Source organism: Pelodiscus sinensis, chromosome 24, assembly GCF_052426305.1.
Source record: "Pelodiscus sinensis isolate ZL-2025 chromosome 24, ASM5242630v1, whole genome shotgun sequence".
NCBI lineage: Eukaryota > Metazoa > Chordata > Testudines > Trionychidae > Pelodiscus > Pelodiscus sinensis.
Genome location: NC_143075.1, coordinates 14,519,386 through 14,534,068, shown reverse-complemented (window position 1 = coordinate 14,534,068; position 14,683 = coordinate 14,519,386). Strand labels below are relative to the sequence as shown.

The 14,683-nt window shown below is 44.5% G+C and overlaps 1 long non-coding RNA gene across 2 annotated transcripts in view; it reads left to right on the top strand.

Moving 5' to 3' along the window:
• Positions 1-617: 617 nt before the first annotated feature.
• LOC142819441 (uncharacterized) overlaps positions 618-14,683 on the top strand; it is an 80,573-nt gene continuing 66,507 nt past the window's right edge. For both annotated transcript variants that reach the window (XR_016347791.1, XR_016347790.1), the window contains exons 1-2: positions 618-1,396; positions 2,211-2,334. This is a non-coding gene — a long non-coding RNA (uncharacterized LOC142819441). The remainder of the gene's footprint in view (positions 1,397-2,210; positions 2,335-14,683) is intronic.

Here is a 14,683-nt window from a genome sequence, read left to right as displayed (position 1 = left end):
CTGTACTAGTCAGGGCCGGTCTGCCCAGCTTGCCTGTAGGGTTATCAGATGGTTTCAAAAATTTGTCAAGCAAAAAAACCACCACAACAACAAAAACTGCCAGGGAAAATTTGTCGAGGAGAAAAAAAAAAAAAAAGGGTCGGGGAGTAACCAGGGGAGGATTTGGGAGGTGGCCCCTTGAAAATGGTGGCCCCGGGCGACTGTCCGGCTTGCCCACCCTTAAGACTGGCTCTGGTAATAGTGTTTTGGATTCAGAGGGAGTTCACGGCTCTCACAGTCAATGTTGTGTGCAATCAGCACACACCTCACTTCATGTGTCCCTTGCTTTACATGCATGTAGCTTTAGTAATACCTGTAGGGAAAAAAAACAACTATGCGGACAGAAACTAGTAGAATCTGACAACCTTGCAAGTGGGCAACGTCAAACAAAATGTCTCACGGGCTACACACAGAATCCTGATTGGCTGCATGTGGCTCTTGGGCTGCAGCTTGCCTACCACTGATGTAGGCTCTGAGATCTCTACTGCTTGTTTGAGAGAGAGCAAAGCAACTGTCAAATGCTGGTGTCTTGCACAAGGAAAGCACATGGATCACATTCATCCCATTTTGTTTTGCAGGGTCATCCTGAATTGCTCATAAGCCATCTCCTCAGAACTGCAGAGCCATCCAGAGCAGGGACTGGGAAGAACCATTGCTATGGTTGTGTTCATCTTGTCCATTCCCAGAGTTGAATTCTTGTTTGGAGGGTGACATGGAATTCCCGGTGGAACTTGCTGCCTCTCACAGTGCATTGGAGCAGGGGTCAGAGGCCTTCTTGTGAGATTATACCACAGCTCCCACCATGGAGTTGTGGACTAAATCCATGAACTGGGATCAGTAGCAGGAAGCTATCTTCAGACCCCTCAGTCTGCCCAGGCCACAATATGAGACACAGTGTGTGACAAAGATCCCACATGAGGGGGACACTCAAATTAATAATGCTGGAGACTTTAAAAGTTGTGGGTTCCTTTATCCTACTGAGAATAACCCCTTCTGTAGCCTCTGTTTCTCATGTGAATAATGTTCAACAATGAAAGCAAGATGCCATCATTTGCCATGGAATATAGGTTGCTTTAGAATGAGTAGCAAGCATGGAAAAATGAAACAATGGATCAGTCCCAGAGAGGGGGCACATAACATACACTGAATAGTATAAAATGCACCAATGAGTATTTAGATTGTGGATGATCTCATAGGAAACAGGATAAGCCAGCATCACAATGATGAAGTTTACACTACATCAAGACAGAAGTCAGGAGAAATGGATGACTCAGGGTATTGCTAATGGGCCTCCTCACCCTCAACATCTATGCCAATGCCCCTTGATTTTGAACTGCACTCTGCCAGTCCTGTTCAGGTAAAGTCCTTGATCCTGACCTCGGACCAGGTTAGACAATGTAGTGATAAAAATGCTTGAGCCTGCAACATGCCTTGTCTCCATTTCAGCCTCCAATGAAGCTGCACTGGTTGGAAAAGCCAACTGAGAAGACTGCTAATGCAGTGCAGAGTTAAGTGCGAAAGTGCAGAGGAAGAGAGTGGAGCTTTTAGTGGTTGGGGATTAAGGCCAAAGAAAGAAGAACAGGCACATCAATTACATCCTAAATAAAGAAAACTTAAGTGAAAGTCCTGATTCTAAATTGTTTCTGGCCTGGCAGCTCTGCCTGTCGTTCTCTTGGCAGATGTAGCCTGAAGAAGGCTAATGGGCTCCTTTAGTTTTCCCTTTACACAATGGCATTGAGAATTTTCGGATGGGGCAAAGGGGTATATGTTATTTCAGTTTCTTTCTTGCAGTCAGATTACAGAGTTCATGTAACATTTTAAGGGCTCTGAAAATTGCTCCTTGAGGATCTGCATTATTCTGAACATTGAGTGAGACACCTTCCCCCAGTGTTGGCTGCCAGGAGGAAATTGCATGTGAAGTGCAAGGCTGACACCTGGAGGGGAACTGCAGAGATGTAGCTAACTAGGTCTTAATGAGAAAGCCAGAAACTCCATGCAAGATGCAAACTCAGCTTGGGGAAATGTTGCAAGGAAAAGAAAAAGACCAGCTTCTTGGATTCCCCCCCCCCCTTTTTCTAATAAAGGTTTCAGTAGCACTAATTATTTCCCCTCTTTTCCATCATTAAGGAAACCAACCTTTTCACTCCAGTTTTCCCACCTCTGTTTCTCAGGAGTGGAGATGAGTCTGAGATGAGGCAAACTCTCCATCCAGTCTGGATCTGCGCTTCTTCACAGCCCAGGTGTGTTTGGATTCAGGACCCATCCCTACCTACCAGTTGTTTCATAACATCTAAGGTTAGTTTCTCTCTCTCTTTTGTAGTATGATGCTTTTGAATAGCTAGATCTCAGATTTCTCCCTATGTATCAGCTTCTTACAGCTGCTTGTTTATTACCTGGGTAATCTTGGCCTGTGACTTGCTGAGAAAAGGGTTTGCTGGAGGCTGCCTTTTGGAGAACTAACATTCAGCAAGGGCCGTATTAGGTAGAAATTCTCCTCCTCATTCCTGACTCTCCCAAGAGCCACTGGCAAGCTACTCCTGAAGTCGTTCATGATCAGGGACACAGGGCAGGTTCAGAGACATAGTCTGCATTATTTTGCATGTTCAACCCCTACCCTGGCAATATCCCACTTTATACCTTTCCACCAATCACTCAAGCTTTCAGGATCATTTTTACATCAACCAAGGAATTGTCCCTATGATTATGAATGTTATTTTTGTTTTATTTAAGTTGGGAGTGTGTTAATAACTAAGTGATTTACTGTGCTGGTGTTACAGTATACACTTTCTCAGGAACCCAAAGATTATATTAATATTATATGCCCTTTAATTCCATGCATTACATGCAACTTGATACTGCTACTGTGATTCATGTCTCTCTAACCTCTTCTTAGCTGTAATCTGTCATTTTTACAACACTGAGAAAATGTTAGAATTGGCTAAAGCAGGAGTATCGTATACTGTTCTACCAATGCACCTATTGTATCCCTTGCTATTCCTGTCTTTGACCTCCATATCGCTTTTCTGATTGATCTCAATCTTGACCCAAAGCACCCCCTGATTTTCTAGGCCTCTGAAATCCCTACCAATACACCTCTGTCCTTATCAGTAGTACCCCCCGTTCCATCTTTACTTCACCCCACCCTATAGTTCTGCTTATCCCACATTACCTTGACTTGCTGCAGTCCCTTGTTGCTGGTAGCCTTTCTTTATTATGGATTGCTTATTGTATTGAATTATGCCTGATCACATGGTCCTTTAGCGTTGTAGACAAATATCCACCAAGGACTAAGGTGTGACTCTGGCCACTAAACTGTCTTCACTTGTGACTCACTCCAGACTTGAAATCTGAATTTGTAGTGGTGCTTTAATCCAATTTGTCAGCCTCCTAATCTCCATTATTTCAGCCCTAGTAGATTATTTTCCTTGAAAATAGTGCTATAGATTGTTTCCATGTGAATCCTAAATTGATTCCAGGTGCCTTAGATTCTAGAGGGAGCTGTACACGTCAGACGCCTATACTGCCCAAGTAGCTTGTGTCCTGGATGCTTTTGGCATTTGCTCTGAATAAATAATTTCTAAGAGTCCAATCCTGCAAGGTACTGAGCAGTCTGGCCCTGATTCAGGAAAGAACTCAAGCAGGTACATAACTTTAAGCATGTGAGTAGTTCCCTGGAGATTCATGAAGCTATTCACATGCTTTTAGTTAAACATGAGCTTGCATGCTTTATTGGTTGGGACTCCATAAGAACATAAGAACGGCCATACTGAGTCAGACCAAAGGTCCATCTATCCCAGTATCCTGTCTGCTGATTATAGCCAATGTCAGATGCCCCAGAGGGAGTGAACTCAACTGGTAATCATCACATGATCCCTCTCCTGTCACCTATTTCCAGTCAAACAGAGGCTAAGGACGCCATTCTTAACTATCCTGGCTAATAGCCATTGATGGACCTAACCTCCATGAATTTATCTAGCTCTTTTTTGAAACCTGTTAAAGTCCTACTCTTCACCACATCCTCTGGCAAGGAGTCCCACAGGTTGACTGTGCGCTGGGTGAAGAAAAACTTCCTTTTGTTTTTTAAAATCTGCTACCTATTAATTTGGTGACCCCCTAGTCCTCATATTATGGGAACAAGTAAATAACTTTTCCTTATTCACTTTTTCCACACCAGTCATGATTTTTATAGACCTCTTTCATATCACCTTTAATCTCCTCTTTTCTAAACTGAAAAGTCCAAGTCTTTTTAATCTCTCATCATATGGGACCTGTTCCAAAACCCTAATCATTTTTGTTGCCCTTCTCTGAACCAGTACTGAAAATCTTGGAAGACTGAGTCCATAGAACTAAATTCTTGCTTCCAAATCTTTGCATTTATTCCCCAAAACAAAGCTCCCAAGTTGAGACCCAGCCTACTGCTTTCTGGCGTGTTCGTCATTTCCAGCTGCAGACTCAAGGAGAGAAATCCAGGAAGCATCAATAAATGCACTTTGACAGTGGATAAAGAGCTGTGAAAGAAGTAACATGTCAGGTTGATGTGGCTTTATTTCTCAGAGAAAGATCCATTTTATGGGGTAGAATAAAAATGCCAGCCAAGTCAAATGCCAGGAAGTATCGTACTCAATTGACTGCCAGTAGGAATTTAAAAAAAACAGAGCAGGGGGAGACGCATGACATTTAGGAAAAGCAAATACTAACATACACTGAAGCCCTGCACACCTGCTACCTGAATGTGACAAAGATATGTATTCTTCCATTAGCATTAATTTGCTTTACATGTCCCTGTTTGTTCAGACAAAGCCAGGATTACTTGTGAGTGGCTTTCAAGACCTGGTGGGATTCACACTTTGGACATGAGGGGGCAGTGTAATCTGCTGTTTGTTGGCAGTGAAACTCATTTAGCTGTGTAATATAGAGGATGGTTCATTACAGTCCACTTCTACCTCCCAAGTTGCAGTGACAAAATCTGGAGTGCTGCCCCTTTCCAACCAGTGGATGCAGGCTTTGCAAACCTCGTTGTTCAAATTGGGGACACTGGCTCTTTAAAAGATCACAGCCCTGTCTGCCCAAATGGGGAACAAAGCCCAGCCCAACAATTATTAAACCCTTTTTTTTTTTTTGAGCATGCAGCTTTTAGGGGCTGCTGCCGCACTCTGAGGTTAATAATTAGTTTTAATATTCACTTAGGGGGCTGTAAAAAAGAATGAAAATTTACTAATTTGAAAATGGACTTGATTGGCAGCTTTATTATCTCTGTAAGGTGCACAGCATTCCACACAATCAAGTCATTTTTAAAAATAATCTTGCTGCTTAAGTCGTATGCGCCACTAATTGCATTTTAATAAGTCTCTTTAAAATCTTTCCATATTTTTTAATATCCTAATATTAGATAAGTGATTGCTGGGGACACTGGAGGGCACTGAAGTTTATAGAAAGAGGAACACCGTAATGAAGCTTTATTGGGATGGCATCACCAAACAATTGCTGTGATAGCAACGCTCCCAAGCTTGAAGAAATGCCAGATACTCCCCCCCTGGAACTGACTCAGACTCTAGCCTTTGGGACTTAGGACTGACTTGGAAAATGGATGCTTCTGGCTCATAAAATGGCCTCTATCTGGGATGGAAATGATTCAGAAACTGCCCTCTTTTGGCTTTGGACGCTGGCATCTATGGGAATGTCTATGCTGCATTTTAAAACCCATGACTGTGTTTCTTAGTCTGGGGCTACAGGTTTGGGCTTGTACGATGATGCTAAAATCGGTGGCATAGAGATTTAGGCTCAGGGTCTGAAACTCCGTGAGAGAAGGATGGGCTTCAGCATATGAGCTCCAGCCAGCACCAGGTCTACACTGCTATTTTTAGCACTTTAGACCCAGACTCAGACTTGCTGCCATGGGTTTTAAAACACAGCCTAGACCTGGGCTACTCAACTTTGGAAGCCCCCGGGGGCCATAGTGATACTCGCAGCACATGCCGAGGGCCAAAACTAAGTGTGGTTGCATATACAGGCAGTCCCCGAGTTACGCAGATCCGACTTATGTCGGATCCGCAGTTACGAACGGGGTTTGCTGCCCATCTCCCTGGTCTGCTGAGACGGGGAGACCAGCAGACCAGGGAGACGGGGAGCAAAGCCGCGGAGGACCCGGGCGGCGCGACCGCGGTGTGTCTCGGTCCGCCGCCCGCGTCTCCCTGGTCTGCTGGGGGAGGGGGGGGGACGCAGCTAGTACGAAATGGATGATAGGGGAGGGATCACATGAGAATTACCTGTTATGTTCACTCCCTCTATGGCATCTGGTATTGTCCACTGTTGGCAGACAGGATACTGGCTGGATGGACCTTTGCTTTGACCCAGTATGGCTGTTCTTATGTTTTTATAGTATATGCATGTGGATGTGAGTATGTTTTAATAAATCTCTAGGAACAAAGAATGTAGGCTAGATTTGCATTAAGAAAGATGTTGATAAATTAGAGAGGGTTCAGAGAAGAGCCATAAGAATGATTAAAAGATTAGAAAACATGCCCTATGCTTGCCCAGCTCAATCTATCTTAACAAAGAGAAGGCTAAGGGATGACTTGATTATAATCTTTGAAGTATCTACAGATCACTGACAATCTTTAAATCAAGATGGGATATTTTTCTAAAGATCTGCTCTATGAATTATTTTGGGGAAGTTCTATTGCCTATGTTATACAGGAGGCCACACTAGAAGATCACAGCAGTATCTTCTGGCCTTATAATCTATGAATCTGCAGACTTCTGAATGTGTGGAGTTGATGTTATTGCTATTAAAAGGATTCTTTGAACTGGTTTGTTGGAAAGAGCTGCTTTCTGACTGCCTAAAGAAGAACAATTATGTAATCTATCTATCCTCATGTGCATTATCATAAAATCTTTGGACCTGCTCCTGCCTTTCATAATATCTCTGGGCCTAATCCTGGTCCCACTGAAATCAATGTGCCTCTAAGGACAGCAAGACCAGCTTTAGTGCATATAGGGACAGTTTATCCATTATTTGCCAAAGGTTACTCCTATCAGTGTAAATTCATCAGGCTTCTAAGAAGTTTGTGATTTGAAAGTTAAACCCTTAAAATTAGCCAAGAACTAAAAAAGAGTTAGCTTCTAAACTTTCTTTTTTCCTTCCTTTCTTTCTTGAAACAAAAGAGAAGTTCCTGAAGGTCTTACTTCTTACTGAAAGGCTGGAAGGCACATGTTCAGCGAACTTTTGAACAGGAAGTAAATATCCAGGTCATATTTAGCCCTTTTCATGTGGTTCTTTTAATCCCCCAGATTGGGTTTCAGAGAAGTTTTACAGTTTCAGTTTTACAAAGCAAACCTTCCTTTAATGTTGGCGTTTTAAAGAAAAAGCTTCAGTCAAAACATGTGTGTTTTACATCAGCCAGATGTGATGTGCGGGGGAATGGGCCACAATGTGGCAGCCAGCTCTTGCTGCGGGAGTTGGATGTATTGGTGCAGTTGGAATAATTGGACTGGAGGTGGAGGCTGGAGGTCTGATTGGAGGGATCCATACATGGACTCTCTCCTCATGAGGTTTTCTCTCCCATCTCCCTGAACTTATACCTGCGGTCCCAAGCGAGAGCTATTGTTTGCATTACAGTAGCAGCTAGAGGCCTCAGTTGAGATCATAGCCCTATTGTGCTATGTGTACATACAAACAGCAAGAGACAGTTCCTCCCTGAAAAGATGTAAGTGTAACTAGACAAGATATACAAAGGATGTGATGGGAAACAGTGGGGAAGTGAGTTTCCCAGGGTCACCCAGCAAACCAGTGGCAGAGTTAGGAATAAAAGTGAGGTCTCCTGACTCCCAGGCCAGTGCTCTATCCACTAGACTATACTGTCTCAATTCCTGCTTTACTGTTGGATCATCCTTGTCCCTGTAAAATATCTTATATATTAATAATACTTTGCCTCTCTACAACACTTTTTCTCCAGGCCTTTTGCAAATCTAATTGCATTCAGCTTCATAGCACCTTCCAAAGGCAGGTGAGGTTTGATCTTTAACTTTCTTCTCTGTCCATCAATTGGGCTGAATGACACTGACTTCATCAGGAATCTTTCCTGTGCAGGACAAAAACAATGAGGAAAGGGCTAATGCAGGTTTTTAACTGGTATAGATATTCCAAACCATATTTTTAAAGCTCCCCTCATTGGTGTGAATGACCTTTATTTCCATCCAACATCATGGCCTTTCCATTGCACATTCTCCTCACTAGCCTGCATGCAGCTGTCTGATTCAGGAGATTAACCCACATTCAAGTTGAGAGCTTCCTTGTAGGACTGCCTTTCAGAGGCATCCTTTGAAGAATCCTCTCCAAGTTCCTCACCAGGAATCTGGAACCACCAAAGAAGAGACTATTTCCAGAAACTCCCTCCCAGGTTTATGCTAAACCCAGTGCATGCTGGGACAGGACTTTGGGAGCTTGGTCAGTGGAATGAGTATAGTTATGCTATGTAGACATGCTCCACAAACTGGCTAGTGCTGCATCTCCTTATGGAGTCGGTGTGCCTTGATATCTGAATCACCTGGGGCAGAAAGGAGTAAGTGCCTATAATGGTTCTCTTCCCCTTTTCCTAATTATGTGTCCACATTTATGCTCTCTTACCTAGGTCAATAAGCTGTAGGATTGATCATGGAAACCACTGTAAAAATAACACGTTGAATTCAGAATTAGTTTTTCCTTTAACTTTTTATTGTATTTTTGTCACTCTGAGGCGGTGTCTAGACGGGAATGATTTTGCGGAAATACTTTTAACAGATAAGTTTTTCCGTTAAAAGTATTTCCGCAAAAGAGCGTCTAGATTGGCACGGATGCTTTTGCACAAAAAGTGCTTTTGCGCAAAAGCATCCATGCCCAGTATAGACGCACTTTTGCGCAAGAGAGCTCTGTTGGCCATTTTAGCCATCGGGATTTCTTGTGCAAAAAATGAAGGTGCCTGTCTACACTGGCCCTCTTGCGCAAGTATTCTTGTGCAAGAGGGCTTATCCCTGAGCGGGAGCATCAAAGTATTTGCGCAAGAAGCACTGAATTCTTACATTAGAACATCAGTGCTCTTGCGCAAATTCAAGCAGCCAGCGTAGACAGCTAGCAAGTTTTTGCACAAAAACAGTCGCTTTTGCGCAAAATCTTGCAAGTCTAAATGCACCCTGAGTGTTCTAACATTTGGCTCTGGGCTCCCCAGTGATCTTCTTGAAGTGACATGAATAAGACTGCACTGGATTGATGCTTTGCCCTGACTGACATTGCAAGTAGGTTTCCTCTCTGCTCAGACTGTACATTACGGCTTGATCACATGAGGTATTGTGGTGCTCTTATTGAGTGTCTGTGGGGTTGGGAGGAAATGAGTAGTCTCTTTGTAATACACTAGGCCAGGGATGGCCAACCCGTTACAGATGAAGAGCCACAATAGCAGTGGAGACAGTGTGAAGAGCTGGGGCAAAGTTGTTGAGCCTAAAAAAATAAAAAAATAAAGGCAGGGCTGCAAACATCCCAGCAGGGAGGGGGACTGCCACACTGGGGAAAAATAGGTGTGCTGGTACACCATTCCATGGCTGTTTTTTTTTTTTTTTTTTTTTTTTTTTCTCAACAACTTTGCCCGGCTCTTCATGCTGTCTCTCCTGCTATGGTGGCTCACAAAAAAAGCACTGGGAAGGGGTGACAGGTGCAAGCTCAGGGAGGGAATTTGGGTGCAAGAAGAAGTAGAGAAGAGGATGCTGGCTCAGGGAGGAGGTTGCAGGCTGGAGAGTGTTGGGGTGGAGGGTTGAGGTGCTGAGCAAGCCGTAGGCTTGGGGCTGTGAGGATGCAGGAGTTTGGGCTGGGGAGCATGAGGGACTCAAGGCAGGGAGGCTGGGAATATGATGGGTTCAGGACACAGATTTGCAGTGTGGGGATGGTGCAAGAGTGTTTTGGCAGAAGACTGGGGATGTAAGGGTGCAGGACTTTGGGGATGTGAGAGGCTCAGGACAGGGGGTTCCAGTGTATGATAGGCTCAGGTTTGAGATCTAGGGAGTGCAGGAGTGTTATGATGCTGCGGCCAGACGGGGGCTTGGCGCCAATTGGGGGTTGTTGGCCAGGCTTCATTTTTAAATAAAATATGTCAAACACAAAATGTTTCAGCATTGTCTTTATTTATGAGAGGGGCGGGGAATTTGTTTTGAGTCAGGGGTCACTGACCCACAGAAAAGTCAGCCGGGACCACACAAGTGAGATGCAAAAAAACAACCCCTCCAAAGTCCCCCAAGCCTCATTAATCTGGCCCCAACTGTGCTGGTGGGGGCAGCGGACAGGGTTCTGGTGGGTGCTGGGGCAGGGTACTCGTGGCGGGGGAGTCTGGCCAGAGTGAGGGGGCAGAGACAGCTGGGGCCAGTACCTGGGGATCCTGGGTCTCAGGAAGTGTGTGGGCTGCTCTTCCCCTCCCCTAAAGAGCTGGTGCACCTCCTGAAATGCCTGGTCTGTCGCTCCCCCAGGGACTTCCTTCCCCCCTGCTGCCTGCCTGTACAGGGTGTGTGTGCGTAGGAGTCACAGGACTGCATGCCAGCTCCAACTTCTCAGGAAATGCTCACTCTTCCTCTGCTCCCCACGACAGCTGTGTGCTTCCTGAAAAGTTGGAGGTAGCATGCAGTCTCAGGATTCCTAGTAGTCTAGACATGGTTCTTTCAAAAAGGGAAGACTTTTTCGAAAGATCCTGTAAACCTCATATTTTGAGATTTACAGGGTCTTTCAAAAAAGGCTTCTGTTTTCAAAAGAACCACGTCTAGACTGAGGTTTCAATTTCAAAATAGCGCTTTTTCAAAAGAGCTTCATGCCGCGGTGATGCAAATGAAGCATGGGAAATTCAAATCCCAGCTTCATTTGCAATTTCAAAGTGTCTAATTTATATCCTTTTGTCGAAAGAGGGAAGTAGTCTAGACCCTCCCTAGGAGATTATTTCGAATTTACTCAGTTTGTCTTTTGGGCACCCAATATACAAATTCAAAGTTCTGTGTCCTCACTATGGGGAAGAATCGAATGCAGTCCGAGGCAGGCTCTTAATGTGGATGTGCTACCTCAGCCACAGAGCCCCAAGAAGTACTCTGGGGAGCTGTGGGAGACCTTCCGGAGGTCAATTACTTTGAATTAGCAGCACCGGAGCGTCAACACTAATGTTATTTCAGACTTACAAGTTCGGGAATAGCATTTTTCCTCATGAAAAGCAGGACTATAGAGTTTGAATTCCATGGCCCCTTAATCTGGAATAATGGGCTTGGTACTGTGGACGTATCGCTTACAAAATTGACCTTGGGGAGCTAATTTCAGACGAAGATCCTAGTGTAGACCCAGGCCCAAGAGGATGGGATGGCTTATCTCTTTATAGAAGGCTGGTTTGGATGGGATGTAAGTAGAGGAGCAGGGATAGAACTGACTTTGGATTGGTTAGGATGGATTGCTAGTGGGGCTGGGTCAGCTGATGGTCTCTCTGCACTGGAGAGATAAAGGTAAGAGGCTGGAATGTGCTGCATGAATCAGAGAGAGGCTGGGAAAGTTGTCTCATTAGACTGTCTGCCGTAGGGCTGGATTAGATCATATTGGGCTGGGGTTGCCATTTTAGTGGGTATTTTCTTTGGTGCAACTGGATATTCTCAGGAGGAAATGGATTTGAATTTTCATCATGTGATCATTCCCTCTACCCCACTGGACCTTTCTCTCTGGCTGGTGAGCATCCTAGCAAATTGTTCAAAGGCAGAACTACCACAAAAGCAGTATTTATCTTAGTAGATGGGCATTGTGATCCTGAGCGTGACTCATCTATACAGAATTTTCCTTTCATCCTTACTCTCTGGTGACACAACTCATAATACCATTCTCAGCAAAAGGTTGTTGTCTTACTTGTGTTTTAATTGCAGTGGTAGAAGGTGAGCTGTGTTCCCTGTAAGCTGGGCACTTGTGTGGCTGCTCAGCAGAGTATCCACAGCTAGGTCTTCAGTTCATATAAAAATGATTCCACACATGGATGGAGAAAATCAACACCTGAATGGAAAAGATTAGAGGCAACATTGCTTAGGACTGTTTCTGCTTAAATGGGAGTGGGGGCTTCTTGAAGGATTATGGGACTCTCTCAAAGATGCTGAGCATCTGACGCTTCCATTGACATCAGCTGGTCAGTACTTCTGAAAATCAGTCCCAATGTAGGGAGCAGGGGATAAGTTAATTCCTGGTGTCACGTCAGTGAAGCCATATCAAGGATCATTGTGACTTATCCGCTGATCAGACTTCTGACTAAAAATTACTCTGTCGGGTCCACAGAGAAAACAGAGGCTTTGGCCCAGATTTTAACCAGATTTTGGATTCTCATAGATACCAAAAAGATGCTCCCTTTTGAGACCAACTCAAACAACGTTCTTCTGTCTGTATCAGGAGAAGAGGCATAATCTGAGGCTACGTCTAGACTGGCATGATTTTCCGGAAATGCTTTTAAAGGAAAAGTTTTCCGTTAAAAGCATTTTCGGAAAAGAGCACCTAGATTGGCACGGATGCTTTTCCGCAAAAGCACTTTTTGCGGAAAAGCGTCCGTGCCAGTCTAGATGCGCTTTTCCGCAAAAAAGCCCCAATCGCCATTTTCGCCATCGGGGCTTTTTTGCGGAAAACAAATCTGGGCTGTTTACACTGGCTCTTTTGCGCAAAAGGACTTTTGCCCGTACGGGAGCAGCACAGTATTTCCGCAAGAACACTGACAATCTTACATGAGATTGTCAGTGCTTTTGCGGAAATTCAAGCAGCCAATGTAGACAGCTGGCAAGTTTTTCCGGAAAAGTGGCTGATTTTCTGGAAAAACTGGCCAGTCTAGACACAGCCTGAGTGTTTGTATTAGAAAGATTGAGTGACGTACAGAAGGCAGGATGGCTCCCTGGAGCACTGCTTGTCTGCAAGCCCAGTTAGGGCACGTCTCCATAGCAGGGCTAAAGCCAAACTAAGCTACGCAACTTGAGCTATGTCAATTGCATAGCTTAAGTTGAAATAGCTTATTTCGGCTTTTGGTGCTGTCTGCACAGTAGGAAGTCTGAGAGCACTCCTCCTTCGACTTCCCTTACTCCTCGTAAAATGGGGGTTACATGAGTCGGAGTAAGAAGTGTTATATGAGTTCGGAATAACACTGCTGTGTAGACGTACCCTTAGGCTATGTCTGCACAACAAGGTTTTTGTGCAAAAACCGCTATAGCGTCCACACCTCAAGCACGTTTTTGTGCAAGAAAATCTACAGTCAATCGGCAAAACAGAGGGCTTTTTGTGGTGTAGGTATACCTCCTTCTACGAGGCACAGCTCCTTTTTGCGCAAGAATTCTTGCACAAAAAGGTGTGTGTGGATGCTCAGCAGGGGTTTTGTGTGCAAGAAGAGCCTATCACAAAAAGCACAGGTGCTCTGATGGCCATTCAGAGAATGGCCATCAGAACTTTCTTGCGCAAGAGCGTCCATGCAGTGTGGATGCTCTCCTGCGCAAAAGCACATCGCTTTTGCGATGTGCTTTTGAAGTGTGGATGTGCTTTTGCACAAGAAGTTTTTGCAGAAGATCTCTTCTGCAAAAAGCTTCTTGCGCAAAAATCCTGCAGTGTAGACAAAGCCTTAGTGAGGAAGGAGGGATAGTCTAGATAGGATATTAGACTGGAACTGAAGAGATACAGGAGTAGAAACTGGCTTTGCCACTGATTCCTCATGTGATCTTGGCCAAACCACTTAATCTACCTTCTGCTTTAGTGTCCTGTTATTCCTGCTATGCAATAGGGAAATCTGTAGTAATAATGAAATCTATTTGTTGCTGCAGTGATGAAGGCCCTATAAGTAACTAGAAAGCAGGTAGTCTTTTGATGACAACATTTTACAAGGCTATTGCACCATATGTCAAAGGCTCATGAAGCACTTCACCAACTTTGCTTATGCTTTCCTTTGCCCCTTGGAAGTAGTATTTTTACAAGCCCCATTTACAGATGTGCAAACTGACTTTGCCCCAAGTGCCAGGGTGGCAGATCTGGGGACAGAACTCTGGATTTGCAGGCCCCTGCTCTAACCATTAGATGCTTGCCTCACCATGACAGCTCTGTGCAATCCCAGGACTCATTTATTTTCCCTATTAAAACAGAAGTAAACAATTATTTTCTTTCCAAGGCCCATTGGGACTGGAGAAAAAAATGGAAGTTAAATTAAAAATAAAATGACATAAGTCCCTCTTGGCCTAGGGTTGTCCAGTCTCCTTTATATTCACACTTCTCTTTGTTATGTTTCCTTGAAGTTGAACCTCCCTGGAGAAGGGAACCTCAGAGTTTCTGGTGCTGTGGAAGAAATGCTTCAAGAAAAAGAAAAATAATCGCAGCTGCAATGTTAAAAATAAGAAGCTAATCAAAGGCAGCCCATGTGGGCGCCACTTTCATCTCTCATCTTCAAAGAGGTGCAAACAAACATTGTCGGCTTGCCAAACAGCAGCCTCAGCGGCTGACAATCCCATTACTCCTCCAGCGTCCACCCTCCCCTTCCATGCTGCCGAGCCTGTAGGCACAGGAGCTCAGGGTTGGTGCCAAGGTGGGAACCTATAGCCAGTAGGGGGAAGCCACATATGGGATTCCTCTGTGGATCCAAATAATTTCATAACAAAC